The 17,186-nt window shown below is 40.7% G+C and overlaps 1 protein-coding gene and 1 long non-coding RNA gene across 6 annotated transcripts in view; one reads left to right on the top strand and one right to left on the bottom strand.

Annotated features, from left to right (window-relative positions):
• C1QTNF7 (C1q and TNF related 7) overlaps positions 1-17,186 on the top strand; it is a 106,430-nt gene that overhangs the window by 59,046 nt on the left and 30,198 nt on the right. The gene's annotated exons all lie outside the window — the stretch shown is intronic.
• On the bottom strand, positions 4,320-16,033 carry LOC140620898 (uncharacterized). The gene is made up of 2 exons (XR_012020642.1): positions 15,871-16,033; positions 4,320-4,707 (listed from the first exon to the last, which is right to left on the bottom strand). It is a non-coding gene; the product is annotated as an uncharacterized lncRNA (long non-coding RNA).

The raw sequence follows: 17,186 nt of genomic DNA, 5'->3' as shown, positions 1-17,186 counted from the left end.
GCCATGCCATTAAAGAATGGCCAGGCAGGGATGGAAGCCTGGATGGTCTGGTTCTGGGGAAGAGATGTCACCATGGAGCTAATATGCAGGCTACAGACAGGACCAGACCTAAGACATCTTCAATTGTCTCTTGGCCAGGTGGTAATTCAAAGATGCAAGGTCTTATTTTTATGAAATATCTAGGATTGTACACACATTATTTATTTACGGAGAGAACAAATAACTTGATTAAGGAAAAGAGAAACCTTTACAGACTATAAATTGCCAAAAGACCTGAAGGCAGCAGCACCTCTGGCTCTTTAAGGGGGACACATGATCAGTGTAACTGATCAGAAATGAACTGAGTTTGTTCAGAGGTAGTAATTGAGGCTGTCAACAGCAATACCTTTAGGGAAAAGAAGATGTAGGAAAGGATGCAGAGAGAAAAATGATCTGAAACCTTTGCAACGAGAGGCCTTAACTTTGCAAATTCTACAAAAATTTTCCCTCCAACGTACAAGGAAACCATTGAGGTTAGCCAATGTCCTGGATGGGTGATGGGTGGTCTGCTCTGATGTATACCTTCCAGCCAGCCCTCCTTACCTCCTCAATGTCCAGGCTTCCTAATGTTTGATACAGAAATCGTTGGCTTTTCTTGCCTTATGTTGGTCAAAGACTATATAGGACAAACAAATCTCAAATTTCAGTGACTTAAAACAGCAACGTTAGCCAACTTTACCATCTTCTTCATAGACCACTGTCATGACATAAGGCTTCATAGTTCAACATGGAAAGGGAAGAAATATAGTTACTTCTACTCACATTTTGCTGCCTAAGCAACTCATCTGGCCATGCCTAGCATTGAGGGGTGATATAAGCTGTGTTTCAAAAGAGGGTAGGACCAGAAAGACTGGTGGGCATCAGTGCAGTGTACCTCACATAGGAAAAGGTGGACTATCCCTACAAAAATCTACCTTCACATTGCTGATAGCCAGGAGGAAGGGAGTGGAAAGCAAATGAGGAGGAACCACGATTATATGCCATGTTTGTTATTTAGGAAGTGTCTGGTTGGGAGAGCCTGCCTGGTATGAAAAGGGATGAACTGGACTGGGAGGAACAACTCTGAAGTCACAACTTTACGTGCTTCCTAAGCCACTTTGACCCCCTGGAGACAAAACTCTGAGGGAGACATTTCACCAGGGCAGATTGAATAGGGGGGCAGAGACTACAAACTAATATGGTTAACCACAAACCCCCATGTCCCTTCTGCACTATTGTTGATCAACAGTTAGATGCTTCTACTCATATTTGAGTAATACCAAGAAAGCATGGACCCCAGTAAGAGTATTGCAAGAAGGGGAAAACAGGAAAAATAAATACTGAAGACAGATTTTAAAAATACACGGCATAAACGATCTATTCCAGAGAACAAAGACATTAGTTCTCTTCAGTATTAAATCATTGACAGCATAGTTTTTCAGGGAAAAAAAAAAGTTCAGAGAGGGAATAAAAGTGATCCAAAAGAAATAAGAAGAAAACTGGTTGTAAAGTGAACTGGCAGTGCTCAGGAAATAAATGGAAGCTAAAAATAAAGCAATTACAGAGATGAAAGTCAACTTAGAAGCAATCGAAAATAGATAAATACCATGGAAAGCACAAGCCACGCTTAAGAAATCACACGAAATGAAAGAGAAAGGAATAATGAGATCAAAATGATTGTAAATGAAACAATTCAAAGTGAAGAAAGAGACAGGCTGACATCCTCAAACTGGTATTCTGAACAGAAAAACACAGGGGAATGGGAATGGGAAAACACAGAGAAAATTCAAAAAAATTTCTTGAAGTAAGGAAAGGTAGGGGTTTTTCCTCCCTTTTTCACATTTTTTTAAAGATTTTATTTATTTATTCATGAGAGACACAGACAGAGAGAGAGGCAGAGACACAGACAGAGGGAGAAGCAGGCTCCATGCAGGGAGCCCAATGTGGGACTCGAACCCAGGTCTTCAGGATCATGCCCTGGGCCGAAGGAGGCACTAAACTGCTGAGCCACCCGTGCTGCCCTCTTTTTCACATTTTTAAAAAATTTTAGTTAGTTAACATACAATGTAATACTGGCTTCAGGAGTAGATTTAGTGACTCATAACTTACATACAACACCCAATGCACATCACAGCAAGGGCCCTCCTTAATCCCCATCACCTGTTTAGCCTTTCCCCCTAGGTATCTCAAGATTCAAAGGACACACTGTGTCTCAAGAAAAATAAGCAAAATTAGAAGCATCAGGACAAATACTGTGAAGATACTGAAATTCAAAGGGATATATCCTGGGATGCCTGGGTGGCTCAATGGTTTACCGCCTGCCTTTGGCCCAGGGCATGATCCTAGAGTCCCAGAATCGAGTCCCGTGTCGGGCTCCCTGCAGGAAGTCTGCTTCTCCCTCTGCCTGTGTCCCTGCCTCTCTCTGTCTGTGTCTCTCATGAATAAATAAATAAAATCTTAAAAAAAGAAAAGAAAAGAAAAGAAAGGGACATGTCCTGTCTGCATCACCCAAAGAACAAGAATCACATGATTCCTCTCAACCGCCACTACCAACACTCAACATGAAAACATCAACCAAGTTCTAAGGGGCAAAAGGGGTACCTGAGAGTCTTCTACTCAGTCAAAGTGTACTGCTACTATAAAAGAAACCAATGTTCTTGAACATGCAAGAATTCAAGGACTACAGTTACAATGCACTTTCTGAAAAATACGTGATGATGCAATCCAGCATTATAAGGTATGAATCAAAATTAAACACTCAGCAAAGGAGAAGCCACCATAAAAGGACAACCATGAGCACCAGATCCATTTAAACACAAACCAAAGCTGGGCCACAGTAGGAATGAGTTGACGGAACAGAATATGAATGTTATACTTCCAGAAAATCTAAAAATAATAATGTAACTAACAAAAATTGGGAGGCCGGGGTAGAAAGGAAAAGAAAGTGCATAAAATCTTTGTTTCACAGCATAAATACCTATCATGTACAGTTGAAACATTCCGTTTTTAAAAAGTGAAATCATACCAAATTCTTAAGACTTTATTCATAATTAATTGTCTCTTCACCTGAGAAATATCTTTTAGGAGCTAGCATCTCTTGTTATGAACAAATATTTATGTGTATCTCAACAATTCCTTCAGTTTGATTCTACTTTCTTTTTCTTCTGATAAATGCAAGTAGACTTGGGTTTAAGCATGTTTCTAAAAATAGCATGGATAGTGTGAATCTATTTTTGTAAAGCTCTATCTACCAAGGTTGCTGGCTAAATACGGGCCTAGAGAGAAGTTCAGGATGATGTTGGCAGAATGGTTTCTGAGAGGTAGAAATTCTGCTTTTTTATATGTTCTGTTCTGAAATTCTTAGATTTTTGTAAGAAACAGCTACATTTCCATGAATAGTACCAGAGTCTCAATGCAAGAAAGCGCTCTTGCACCTACCTAGCCAGCCAGTCGCTGAGCTCAGTGCTGCCCCCAAGCCTTGCACAAACCCAGCCCAGCCAAACGCTCTGCTCAGGGAGAGTATGTCCCACTTGCATAGCTCATCAGACTCATCACTCCAAACTCTGCTTCTTCTCCCCTCCTCTTCTCTTCTAAGGACACATTGGATTTTGGGCCTACCCTAATCAAGGACAATCTTATCCCCTCAAATCCCTAACCTCATTACATCTGCAAAATCCGTTTTGCCAAGTAAGGTCACATTTACAGGTTTGGGGTGAACCTGTCTTTTGGGAGCTAATATTCAATCCACTCTAAATGCTTTCTGAATGGTGTAAAAGCCTAAAGTCTGTGCTTACACATCTATGTGGTTCACGGAACCAGCAACCATTCCTCTAGATGGGACCCAAGGATCCCTAAAGATCACAAGTTTTAGACCCAGGTAAATATCCAAGAACAAGTTCTTTTTTGTCCACCTACTGAGCTGCATGAATTTGGGAAGAATGACTTAACTTTTCTGGGTCTTGATTTTCATCAGGAAAATCATGTCTAGTCAGCAAATCTTGAGGAAGGGTAAGTGAGGATTAGAAATAATTTGTATAAAGTCCTGCAGAAAATGCCTAAGATAGAGTAGGTGCTTATCAGCTTGCTGTTATAAATTATATTTTCCGGGATCCCTGGGTGGCGCAGCGGTTTGGCACCTGCCTTTGGCCCAGGGCGCGATCCTGGAGACCCAGGATCGAATCCCACGTCGGGCTCCCAGTGCATGGAGCCTGCTTCTCCCTCTGCCTATGTCTCTGCCTCTCTCTCTCTCTCTCTCTCTCTCTGTGTGTGTGACTATCATAAATAAATAAAAATTGTAAAAATATATTAAAAAAATAAATTATATTTTCAAGGGATTGTGTCAGGGAGACCACCAGCCCTCAGTAATTTCACCATGGGAGAGGGATTATCCCAAACTCAGAGGCATCTGCATGATCAGTGACCAGAATCACTTAAATAGTGTGTTCTCTGGCCTCAGCTGTGCCCTTGGGACTTTAAAATGGCAGAGCCAGGGCAGGCTGGCTGGAATAACGGGTGCTGTGTGATCTTCAGTGAGAACTGAGCAGGCAGAGAACAAGAAAACCAAACCATCTTTGCATCAAAGCCTTTGGCATGACTCCCCTCTCAGGTAAAGGACGTCTGCACAGCACTGTAGAAAGCGTTTCTGTATCATAATAGCACATCCATAGCTTCGAGATCATGAGCCCCAATCTGCAATACACAAGCTTCCCAAGTTAGGGTCGGTAACCGTTTCAATTTTAATACACATTAAGTTATTCAGAATTTTAACGATTTGCATAATATTCTGTCAAATTATTAATGAAGTCAGTTCTCACTTTTCCAAGGTGATAAATGTATTAGTTAGGAAGACTTCGGCTACAATCAACAAAATTGTTGGAACAGCACCTTAAACTAAGTAGGGCTTTTATTTTGCCCTGTAACAAGGATTCGGGGGTTGCTGGCATTAATGGGGTTCAGCTGCTCATTCAAGCCATCAGAAACCCAGGCTGTTTCTCCTCCCCCTCCCCCACCCCGTCATCCTTAGCATATTGTCTTTTATCTTCATGCTTGTCGTTGAATGATAGCAAGATGGCTCTGTGCTTGAGACATAACCTCTGTTCTAGTCAAAAGCAGAGGAGCCAATTGTGTCCTTTTACGGGGAAACCAAAAGCTTTTCTAGAATTCTCCAGACAATGTTTCTTACACATGATTGGCCAGAATGGTATCACATGCTTTCCAAGGCCACTGCACTATAAAGGATGCTGGGAAGGAAGCATATATTGGCACCTGACAAAATCAGAATCCTGGTTGCACACATGGCCAGGGTTGGGGGGAATGGATATCGATTTTTAAATTATGATTATTGAAGTAGAGCTGCCATGCAATCTTAAATTATTTTCAGGTGTACAACATAATGATCCCACACTTCCTGGATATCTATTTAATAACAGTATCTGCCACAGAAAGAAATCTGGAAGTCTCAGGAAACTACAACTCAGAAAATCCTGTCCCTTCCTCCTGGCCAATATCTGTTGAGGAGTTATCACTCTCCCTGCCGAGCATCTATCATCTGGATAATATGGGTTCAGGGTAAAATCTGAGCAGAGTGATTTTTTTTTTTTGAAAGATTTTATTTATTCATGAGAGAGAGAGAGAGAAGCAGAGGCAAAAAGAGAAGCAGGCTCCATGCAGGGAGCCTGATGTGGGACTCCATCCCGAGTCTCCAGGATCACGCCCTGGGCTGAAGGTGGCGCTAAACCACTGAGCCACCCGGGCTGCCCCAGAGTGATCTTTTAAAAATGAAAACCAGATCATGTTCTGTTTTGTTTTGTTTTTTTCCCCACTGTCTTCAAAAAAACTGAACTTCAAATAAAGTTTGAACTTCTCCCCATGGCCTCTGAGACCCAGCGTGGTCTAGCCTCTGTCCAGCCCCAGGGGCCCGTGTCACACGCCCTTGTCCCCAGTCTCTCCTGCGGTCCTGGGAACAGCCTGATGGTTCCTTCTACAGAGTCCTTGCAGTGGCTACTTCTCTGCAAGGGACCGGTCACCCCCTCCCAGTCACTTGCCACATCTTTGCATCTCCCAAATCTCTGCCCAAAGGTCACTTCCCCAGAGAAAACTCTGAAGCCCTCTCCAGGGCTCCTCATCCTCTTATCTGCTCTCTGGTCCTCCTCTACCATTTATTGTGATTTGCAATCATCCCTGCATATGTTGCCTTGTTCCATGTCTGCCTACCACTCTACATTGCCCCTCCTCCAGGGCAAGACCCTCTCTGTCTCCTTTGCCCTATTTCTCCCAGATCCATGCTTTGCACATCAAAAGTTCTCAACAAATCTCTGTTGAATGAGTGAGGATATGGACCAGAGTTAAGAACACAAGTGTCAAGTATCCAAGTAGAACAATGGGGAAGCAAGTTCAGGATAATGGGCCCCAACAGTAGAAATGCATGGAGGGTTGCATGAAGATGAAGAGAGCAGCATGTGCTCACTGCCCTCAAAGCACACAGTCCCCCACAGAAAGTAAGAGGAAAAGAGGGTGTGGGCGCATTATGACAGTTGCCAGCTTCAAACTTCCAAATTGGAGAATGGTGCACAGAAGATTTTGCTAGAGGGATACATATTGCAACGTTATTGGCAAAAGGGAAAATTGAAACCATCAAACCATCCAACAATAGAGAATTAGTTGAGACAATTTTAATACATCCTTATAATTTAGTTTAAAAATAACATTCAAAAAAAATAACATTCCAGGATTATATTTTATTATATGGAAATATGGGTAAATACAGAGTAAATGACAATAGGATTCTGAAAAAAAGTGATGCATAAAATAGCATAATTTAAAAAAGAAGAGAGAAAGAGAATATGCATCTTTCCAGATGTAGATCCCAAAATGATAACAAGGTTATTTCTGGGTGGTCTGATGATTACAGCTGATTTCTATTTTCTTCCTTTTGTTTATCCATATAACCTAATTTTTCTATGATTAACATGTATTAATTATGTAATCTTTTTCCACTTTGGAACAGCTGAATTAGGAATCATGTTTTAAATCCCATCTCGAGAGTATGATCAAAACATTAGATATCAGAGGGCTTTTTTCTTGGAGCAGGAGAGCAGGCTGCTGCTATACTTTACTCCAGGCAAATGACAACGTTTAAGAGGTTCAGCAGGGCATGGGGACAAGCCCCTGGATGGCTGCACCAATGGTACAGGACCAGGGGCACCATATGATTCCGCTGAACAGCTATCATAGACGGAATGCCTCTTACAGTTGTACCTTGTGCCAAACTCACTCTATCTTCAAAGCGTGCAAATTAGGTATTACTTTCCCATTTTTATAGATTAAGAATCTTGAAGTTTAGGGAGGCTCAGTGTATCATCCAATATCCTCCAAAGTTAGATCGACTCAGCCTGGCTCCAAAGACCTTGTTTGTTCCCCTATGTCACAGCTAATCCTCATATATGATGTCAGCCTCAGCCATACAAGTAGAAGACAACTAGCCAGCAGTTAGTCCAGTGGATATCAAACATTTCTTTCTATTGTTATTCTGGAACCACTGATTTGAATAAAATCTTAATCAGAGGCAAAATCAAATAAGTTACTAAATGCAATGTGATATCCTGGTCCTAGAAAAGACAAAGAGCATTAGTGGAAAAGCTGATGCAATCTGAACAGTCGGGAGTTTATTCCTAAAAAGATGATAGATGGTAGATGTTAGATAGATAAGATGGAGTTGCTCTTGTTGAATGATGAGTTGGGAGTGGGAGGAGGGAGGTTGGCCTACTGACATAGAAACCTGCCTACTCAGTCATCAACACTTCCCTCCATCTCAGCCCCAAAGAGCACTTGAGGTTCCCCAAGAGAGCACTTTGAATACCCTTTAGCAAATTCAATCAGCTCATCTTATAGATGAGGAAACTAAATCCCAGCAATCAAAGTAACTTGACAAGAACTCTCGGCTAGACATGGCAGATTGGACTAGAAGCCCAGAGTTATGGACTAAATGTTGTGTCCCCACCAAAACCCATCTGTTGAAGCCTTTACCCACAATGTGATGGTATTTAGAGGTGGGCCTTTAGGTGTAATTAGGTTTAGATGAGGTCATGAGAGTGGGCCCCTCATGAAGGGATTAGTGTCATTATAAGAAGAGGAAGAGAGACTGGAGCTTTCTCCCCACACCATAACCATGTGAAGTTCTGACAAGAAGTGTCTGGAAAGAGGGTTCTCACCAGGAACTGAACTGGCTGCACCTTGATCTTAGACTTTCCTGCCTCCAGAGCTTGAAAAATAAATATGGGTAAAACCAAGAAAAGTTGGGACACCTGGGTTGCTCAGTGGTTGAGCATCTGCCCTTGGCTCAGGTCGTGATCCTGGGGTCCTGGGATCAAGTCCTACATCAGGCTCTGCAGGGAGCCTGCTTCTCCCTCTGCCTATGCCTCTCCCTCTCTGTGCCTCTCATAAAAAATAAATACAATATTTTTTAAAAAACAAGAAAAGTCGAACCCGTTGTATCCTGAGATCACCTATCACCTATATCCTGAGAGGCTGTATGAACTGAAATATTATTGACATATACAGAGTGAATTTATTTTTTTTGTTGAATTGGATATAATGGTATCATTGGAGCAGTGGGCCTCAGCCTCTGACCCACTTTCAAATATCTGGAAGGGTCTTGGGCAAACTTAGGAGATTCTAAATCATTACAACTTGAGAATGGGTCTCCAGGGCCTGTATTTATTAGTGCTCTCCATTTATAGTGGTTTTCTCAGGGAAGACAAACTGGAGAATGAGAGATGCATCTGGAAGGAAGACTTATTTTCACCATGTATGCTTTTTATTATATGAATTTTTCAAACACTGTTGTGTACTGCCTATTCAAAACTAAATTACACGTGGGGCGCCTGGGTGGCTCAGTCAGTTAAAATGTTTGTCTTCGGCTCAGGCCATGATCTCTTGGCATCAAGCCCAGTGTCAGGCTCCCAGCTCAGCAGAGAGTCTACTTCTCCCTCTGTGCTCGCCTTATCTCTCTCAAATAAATAAATAAATAAATACAATCCTTTTAAAAATAAATAAGTAAAATTAAATAAAACTAAATTATATCTAACTCCCCATGCACAGCCATGGTAGACAGCAACAAAACTAAGGAGACCCTATCAGGTCCCTGAAAACCAGAGCATTATACAGATGAAGCTGGAGGGTCTCTGGGCAGCCTCATAAGCTGGAGTCCTGGCTGAGACAATGAGCTGTGGAGTCCAACAACCCAGGCTCTGAACCTACCTCTGCCCCCACCAACTAGGATTCATTTTTCTGAGCATCTGGTCTGTCAAACCTGTATAATAGCACCTACCTAACAGATCCATGAGGCTGACCAGAGACAGCAAACTTAAATCATCCAGTACAGGGCCTGGTACATAGCAGGCCCTCTGTGAAGAAAAAATTTTCTATTTTTCTCCTGAGCCCCTGAGCTGGAATAGAAGTTACTGATATAATCAGAACTGAATTATTTTTGGAGAGCAAAACTTTTCTTTGTTTCATGAAACCAAACCAGCTCTCTTCAAGCAAGAAAGCATGTGTTAGAATGGTCTCCACATGCCTTGGTAGGTGCTAATAGTCAAGATGTCTCACCATGGAGTTCCTGCAATCAGCATCAATCTGGAAAATTAGAACTCCTTATGCATTTTCACTTGAGCTGTAAATGTATGAGTTCATGATTTTCTCAGACATACTCCACACTATTGTGAAGCTTTGGCTTATTATATGTTTTAAACTAATTTTTTCCTTAAATATGTAAATAACTGTATTACAAAAGATTTGGAAAATAGAGAGGAGAAAAAAATTCACGATTCCATGATGTGAACACAATGGATATTGGTATTTTGTAATATTCTCTGCTAGGCTATTAACGTGTGAGTTATAATCATCATATGCATTATATTCACACTAAACACCATTTTGTCTTGATTTTTCTATCAGTATATTGCAAATATTTTCCTTATTATGGCAGTCATTATGACCACACTCTCAACTAGCTGCATAATATTCCACCAAGTGACCATACCACAATATATTTAACAACCCCCTTATTTTCTAACGTTTCCATTTATTCCAATTTTTTTGCTATTTTTAATAATGCTGCAATGAACATTTTTGTATGTAGATATTTCTACTGAATTAAAAATTATTTCCTTAGGCTAAATTCACACAAATGGCAAGTCTTCTGTTTCTCAAATATGAAATTACATTAGAGAACAGCATTACTCTAACTAGATAAACTTAGAAAAATAACAATTTCACATGAATGTGCTCTTTCTCTGGTTTTCAGAATTATCAAGGGAATAACTTTTTTGCATTGCAGAAACAAGCAGTATGATCTATCAGAGACAAAAAGGAGTTGCAAAAAGTTCACAGGGCAACATTTTATTTGGCTGTTACACTTCAACATCAATTTTGAATTACAAGCAAAAGACAATGCAGAGCTTTGAGGAGCGTCAACACTGGTCACCCTGTTCACATCCCATTGTCCATATGTGGGCAGAAAGGGAAAGAAATTGCCCTTGGCACCACTGAAAAAACCTCTCCATGGAAATGAACGTGTACACTAACTAAAATAATCCTTTGACACTATCCAACCTATCTTTGAGCTTCTACCAACACCTTGATGCCAACAATTTATTCATTTTCCATTATTCCAGAAAGACAGTAATTTGTTTCGGTAAGAATGTGTTTATATTAATAACAGCTTATATTTACTGAGCACTTGCCACACGCCAATGTTCTGATATATATCCTAAATGTAGGTTAGTTTTCATTCCATTTTATAGGCTCAGGCAGGATTTCCTCATTTCACCTGTATTCATTTCCTGTTGCTACAAATTCCCACAAACTTGGTGGCTTAAATCAACTTGGTTCTTAATCTAGAATTGAGAAATCCAAAACAGATTCACAGTATTGGGTTCCTCTTGGAGGCTCTAGGGCAGAAGCTGTCCCCTTGCCTTTTCTTTCTGCCTACATTCCTTGCCTCTGAAGGTTCCTCCACCTTCAAAGCACCTCCTTCTCTGATTCTGTTTCCCTCTGCTTCCATCCTCACATTACCTTCCCTCTATAACACCAGCCCTCCTGCTTCCTCTGGTAAGGACCCTTGATTTTTTATTAGGAAACAGATCTGGATAACCCAGCATAATCTCCCTCTCTTAAGACTCATAACTTCATCACATCTGCAAAGCTCCTTTGCCAAGTAAGGTAGCATAGTAACAGGTGCCAGGGGTTAGGATGTAGACATCTTTGGGTGGCTTGTACTCTGTTTACCACACCTGGGAAGTAAGTAAAGCTAAAAGACAATGCAGAAGGCCACAAGTATACCTGCAGAGCTATTTTCTCAGAGATGATACAAGTAGGAAAAGCTGTCATGCTTAGAGCCCCAGCAATCCCAACACAACCAGTACTAGGGAGGGAAACAGCATCAAAAGGACATTGTGTCAACCCCTCCATTTCTGAGCAGCTAACATGGTGCACATCCTTCACCTAACTCATTTAGTCATCCCAATGACCCTCACAGGGAGCATCCTTGTCCCCAGAACAGAGATGAGAGGCTCAGATTAGTGACATAACTCTCCTGCGGTCACATAGTAACACTGGTGGGTACCAGGCCCGTGATTAGGACCTAGGTGACTCTGACCCCAAAGCATAGGCATAGTTCACTCTGCCCAGGCCACTGGTAACAAAAAATAATCAAAATGAGCCATACCAGCAGTGTGTGCACGACCCCTCCACAACCATCCCCTGCACAATATTTATCACCAATTTCCTTATCCATTTGTTTGTCTACATGTTTGTTACCTATCTCTCCCTGAAAATAAGGATCTTGTCTGTTGCTGACTGCTGTCACCCCAACTCTGAGAACAGGCTAGGCACATAGTAGACACTAAATAGCTGCTTGTATAACAAATAAATAACACTTCTTTGACCAAGAGATAACTAGTGTGAGCAAACTCAACCACTTACAACATGGCTGGGATGCTTAAAAGTAACAAACACCCCAAAAACTCTTCCCAACTAGCCAAAGCAAACAACTCTTAGTCCAAGTTAATGCACTATCTCTTTAGAAAACCCCTTGAGACACAACCCAGAGCCTGTGTTCTCTTTCTGGAAAGTAAATTCTAACTAATTTGTTGAGCTCTTTATCACTCTACTTCCTGCTAAAAGGGATATCCTTCAGTGACTGAAATTAAAGAGAAAGATTATCCATCTGAAACACATGATCCAAGGGAGCAAGGTAACTGCATGAATGTGAGAGAGTTCAGAGATGCATCAGTGAATTACAGCCTCTGTAGATGGAGACAAGAGTTCAGAGAAACTGAGTCATGACATTTCTCAAATTGACAAGTTGTAAAGCCCCAACCCCAACACTTGTGTGCACCTCCCTCAGCCCCTACAGAATGGATCATCTCAGATTAAGGATCTCATCCTCCGAAACACACGTAACTAGACGGAACAAACTGGAGCTGATATTCTTTCATGCATACAGGACCCTGTCATTATGGTCACACACAATTATTTTTAAATTTTGACTCTACACATAAATATAATACCATTGCTTTTTTAATTCACACTGTGACCTCACATATGCCTCCCTCATGACAACTGTTCACTTCTCTGTCTCTCTCCACAAGAGTGCTATAAACTTCTTTGTGGCAGATAAGTGGCTACATCATTTTGAATCTCTAACCCTGGTGATTGGCACCTGCATGTCTGATGGATGAATGAGTCCTTTATTATAAAAGTAATGCATAATTATTATGAGTGTCAGAAAACAAAGGTAGAGAACGACAAACGTAGTTCCATGATCATGAAGAAAAACAAGAAACATTTTGTTATATTTCTCTCTCTCTCTCTCTCTCTTAATGTGAGTGGTTTTTCTTTCTTTTAATTTTTCTTTTTACAAAATACTATGCACACATTTCCATGTTGGGACTTTTTCACTGAATCTTATAATATAAGCATATCCCATGCTATCTCAAAGGTCTAATGATTGATTAAACTATAGGATGTTCTAACACGGCTCTTGAGGGCACCATTGGGTACGTTATTAACTTCACTGTGGTGTTCTCCAAGGAGAATTCTGCCTATGGCCCAGCTACTAGCAAATCAGGCTTCATTTCCTCAACTCAGCTAAAAAATCCTTTTGTTTTTCCTCTTTAACCTATTATAATCCATGGCCTAAATGGAGCTGGCCCTATGTCTTCTCAGCTTGATAAACAGCTACAGCCATCTGAATCTATCCCTAAAACTGTCCGGCAGGAGTCTTTTGGCAAAATATGGTATAGGGCATTCTGGTTCTAGTGCTGTTCAATTGGGGTTTTTTTTCTATTAAAATAAATGTTTTCATGAACTCACAAATGTGTTAGTCATAACCATCACAGAGTTCCAGCTGATGATTAAAAAACAAACTAGGTTTGGGAAAAAATTCAAGATGCCTTCCATACTCCAAATTTGTTCCCAGTCAACAGAGAACAGGGGCCAATGCCTTGAAACCAAACATATTTTTATGAAACCAAACATCATAAAACATGAGTGAGCGTACCCTTACATCACTCAGACCACTAAGATTAATAGACACGCTGAAAGCATTTGCTTCACACTTGCTCAACTGAATAAATACATCTTTTCACAAAACCAATCCAAAATCTTGGCCATTCCCAGATGTCTAAAATCCAAGACTCTTTGCTCTCAAATTCCTCAATGAGAAAGTGTAGAGGAAGAGAATTTGGGACTTTAACCAAATGTTTAAATCTGGCGCCAGGAAGAAATTGGAGCTAAATTGTACATTGAAGAAGCAAGTAAGAAAGAAAGAAAGGAAGAAGGAAGGAGGGAAGGAAAGATAGAAAAACAGGAGGAAGAGAAAATACACTGAAATGAATATCCACAAATCTCTTGTATTATCAATGTTTTATTTCTTTGAGAAAAAGGACCATCTACACATAATACTGTCCATTGGGTAGGTAGAGTGAGTTTGTTTTAATGTAGCATTTATTGACTTTTTACTTATTTTTTAAAGATTTTATTTATTTATTCATGAGAGATGCACAGAGAGGCAGAGACACAGGCAGAGGGAGAAGCAGGCTCCTCACAGGGAGCCCAATGTGGGATTCGATCCTGGGACCAGGATCAACCCTGAGCCAAAGGCAGATGCTCAACTGCTGAGCCACCCAGGTGTCCCTTTATTGACTTTTTAAAAACCAAAAGGAATATGCTTATTGTTACTCATAGAAATTTGGAAACCAAAATGGAAATGAAAGTAAAAAATGTAAATCAGCAGTAACACCTCCATACAGCAGTAGAGCCACATTGATATTTTGATATTGAGGCTTCTCATCTTTGTGATACATTTATTATTTCTTAAAGCCAAAATGGATGCTCCAACACTAGAGACACTATTTGGCAGCCTATATTTTCCCTTCATTAATATATATAAACATTTGGCTCTGTCATTAAATGTTCTCGTAGAACATAGATTTTACTGGCTGCAAAATAGTCCTCTTGTTGATGTGCCATTGACTGAACCAATCAATAACTGCAAAAGAAATAATTTATAATAACCAAAAAAGAATATGTTAAGCTGTGATCTATATCATTGTATATATAGCATTGTCTATATTTTTAAAATTTTCTTCAAATTAAATTGTAAAAGTAGAAATGTTGAGACAGAGTTAGACAATTTTCAGACTCTTCATATATGTTTGTCAATATAAATTTTGCATTCCTAAAAGATTATACCACTTTGTATTTGCACGATCTATGGACATGCCTGCCCCCTAGCTGATTTGAATTTTGTGAATCTTTACCAAACTACGTGGCCATTAAAACTGCTTTGTTTTACTACCATTCATTTATTTATTAAGCAAGTGCCTATCCACAAATTGAATTTAAATAAAATTTTAGAAAATAATAAACAAGTCCCTATCCAGAAACTTCCATGTGCAGGTTCTGTTCTTAGTCTGGAGGCACTGCAACAAACACAGGCTCTGGCACAGACAGACTGGGTTGGACTCACAGCTCTGTCTTGCTCCCTCGGTGACCTTGGGCATATTCCTCACCTAAGCCTCCATTTCCTCAGCTAAAACATGGAGGCAAACACAATCCACCCAAGAGGCGATTCTGGAAGTTAGCCACATTGACATGTGCACAGTGCTGGCCAAGTCAAGATCCTGGGGCCTCTCAGAAGTGTTGGTACCTGAGCTCCACTTCCCTACAAACGTGGGCAGCTACTCTGTTGAGGCACCAACTCTTTCCATGACATTTGATGGAGCCTCAGTTGGGAAGACTTAACCCTCTACCTGATGTACTCTGGTATCTCAGACAATTCCTTCTCCGTCTGAGGGAAGAGACCAATTTATGGGAAGCCAATATTTGTAGTTTGTTTGATCTCACATTGACATTGAATTCATTCTAAGATGGGAACTGTGGCCACACACACACACACACACACACACACACACACACAGCATCTGAGTCACATGACCTTATAGTCCCTCCTTTTACATTCAAGTCAGAGGCTGTAGTGTATGGAGAATTTGACTGAAATTTGGCCAACTCTGCCTTCATGCTCAATTCTGGAAGTCAGTTTTGCCTTAGCTCCCTTTCTCTATATGGAAGAATTTCCAGCAATAATGCCAATAATGCTAGTTTTTTATTATTATTATTTCAGATCTTTTACAAAGAAATTTTTTTAAAGTTTCTATATAAAAAAATTAAAAATTACCAGTTAAGCTAAGGCTCCATTTTGATTATCTTTCCTTGTTCCTCTGCTAACCACTGGCCTGGAGCTAGTGCATTTCATTCCCATGCATTACTTTTTATAGAGGTGAAACTTACGTGTTATAAAAATTTACAATCTTGGGATCCCTGGGTGGTGCAGCAGTTTGGCGCCTGCCTTTGGCCCAGGGCGCGATCCTGGAGACCGGGGATCGAATCCCACGTCGGGCTCCCGGTGCATGGAGCCTGCTTCTCCCTCTGCCTGTGTCTCTGCCTCTCTCTCTCTCTGTGACTATCATAAATGAAAAAAAAAAAATTTAAAAATTTACAATCTTAAAGTAAACAATTCAGTAGCGTTTGGTGTATTACCATGTACAGCCACCAGCTCTCTCGAGCTTCAAAACATTTTCTTCATGCTGAAAGAAAGCCCCCATAACCTTTAAGCACTCCTTCTCATTTCTCACTCCCATTTCCAACCCTTGGCAACTACCACCTTGCTTTCCATCTCTACAGATTTACCTATTTTAGATACCATTTCATACAAATGGACGCATACAATACGTTGTCTTTTGTGTCTGGCTTCCTTCACTTAGAATAATGTTTTCAAGATTCCTCCATGTTTGACATGTATCAGTACTTCCTTCATTTTTCATAGCTGAACAATATTCTATTGTATGCCTACACTAAGTTGGATAGAGTTCCATGCACACCTTCTTACTGCCAGGGTTTCCTACTCAGTGATAATCCAAGCAAGAGCCTGTTTCCCTAATGTGCAAACCTGGTGGGTGGTGTAAGTAGGAAGGTAGCTGGGTGTTCTTGCACATGGTCTTTTCCACCAACAAACCTGGTTTCGAGCCATGGCTCTCATACTTCATAGTTACATGGGTGTGATAAAGGTGATTGGCCCTTTATGCCTTTATTTCCTCTTCTGTAAAATGAGCATGAAATATTAACCACTTCATTTGGGGTTGCTGAGTGTCGCACATAAGACAATGCACAATAACTTTGTGTGGGGATTGGCACTCAGTCAAGCCCGGAGGTGATTTGACCTCATCTATTTCCCTGACCGCCTCTGTGATAGGCCTCCTTGCCCTGTAAGCCCCAACCCACTGTCCTTTCATTTGCTAGAATTCCCAAAGCCGTCTCCTGCCATGAGACCTTCGTGCAGGCTCTTCTCTCTTCCTGGAGGACTCCTTTCCGGTCTTCACCCAGCCAAGTCATCCTCAGGAATTTCCTTAAATGTCCCCTTCTTAGAGTGGTTTTCCCTGACCACTAGAACTAAAATAGTCCCCTATTTTTTTTTTTTATTTCTGTCACCAACTCGCCTTGTTTTTCTTTGTAGCATTTACTATCTTTGGTGTGTAGTTACTTACAGAAAAGAGGTAGTAAAATATAGTAGTGAAGAGTCTAAGCTTGCACGGTCTCAGGCAAGATAC

This window comes from Canis lupus, chromosome 2 (assembly GCF_048164855.1).
Source record: "Canis lupus baileyi chromosome 2, mCanLup2.hap1, whole genome shotgun sequence".
NCBI classification, from domain to species: Eukaryota; Metazoa; Chordata; class Mammalia; order Carnivora; family Canidae; genus Canis; species Canis lupus.
The sequence above is the reverse complement of the archived record's forward strand: the minus strand, read 5'-3'. Positions and strand labels throughout refer to the sequence as shown.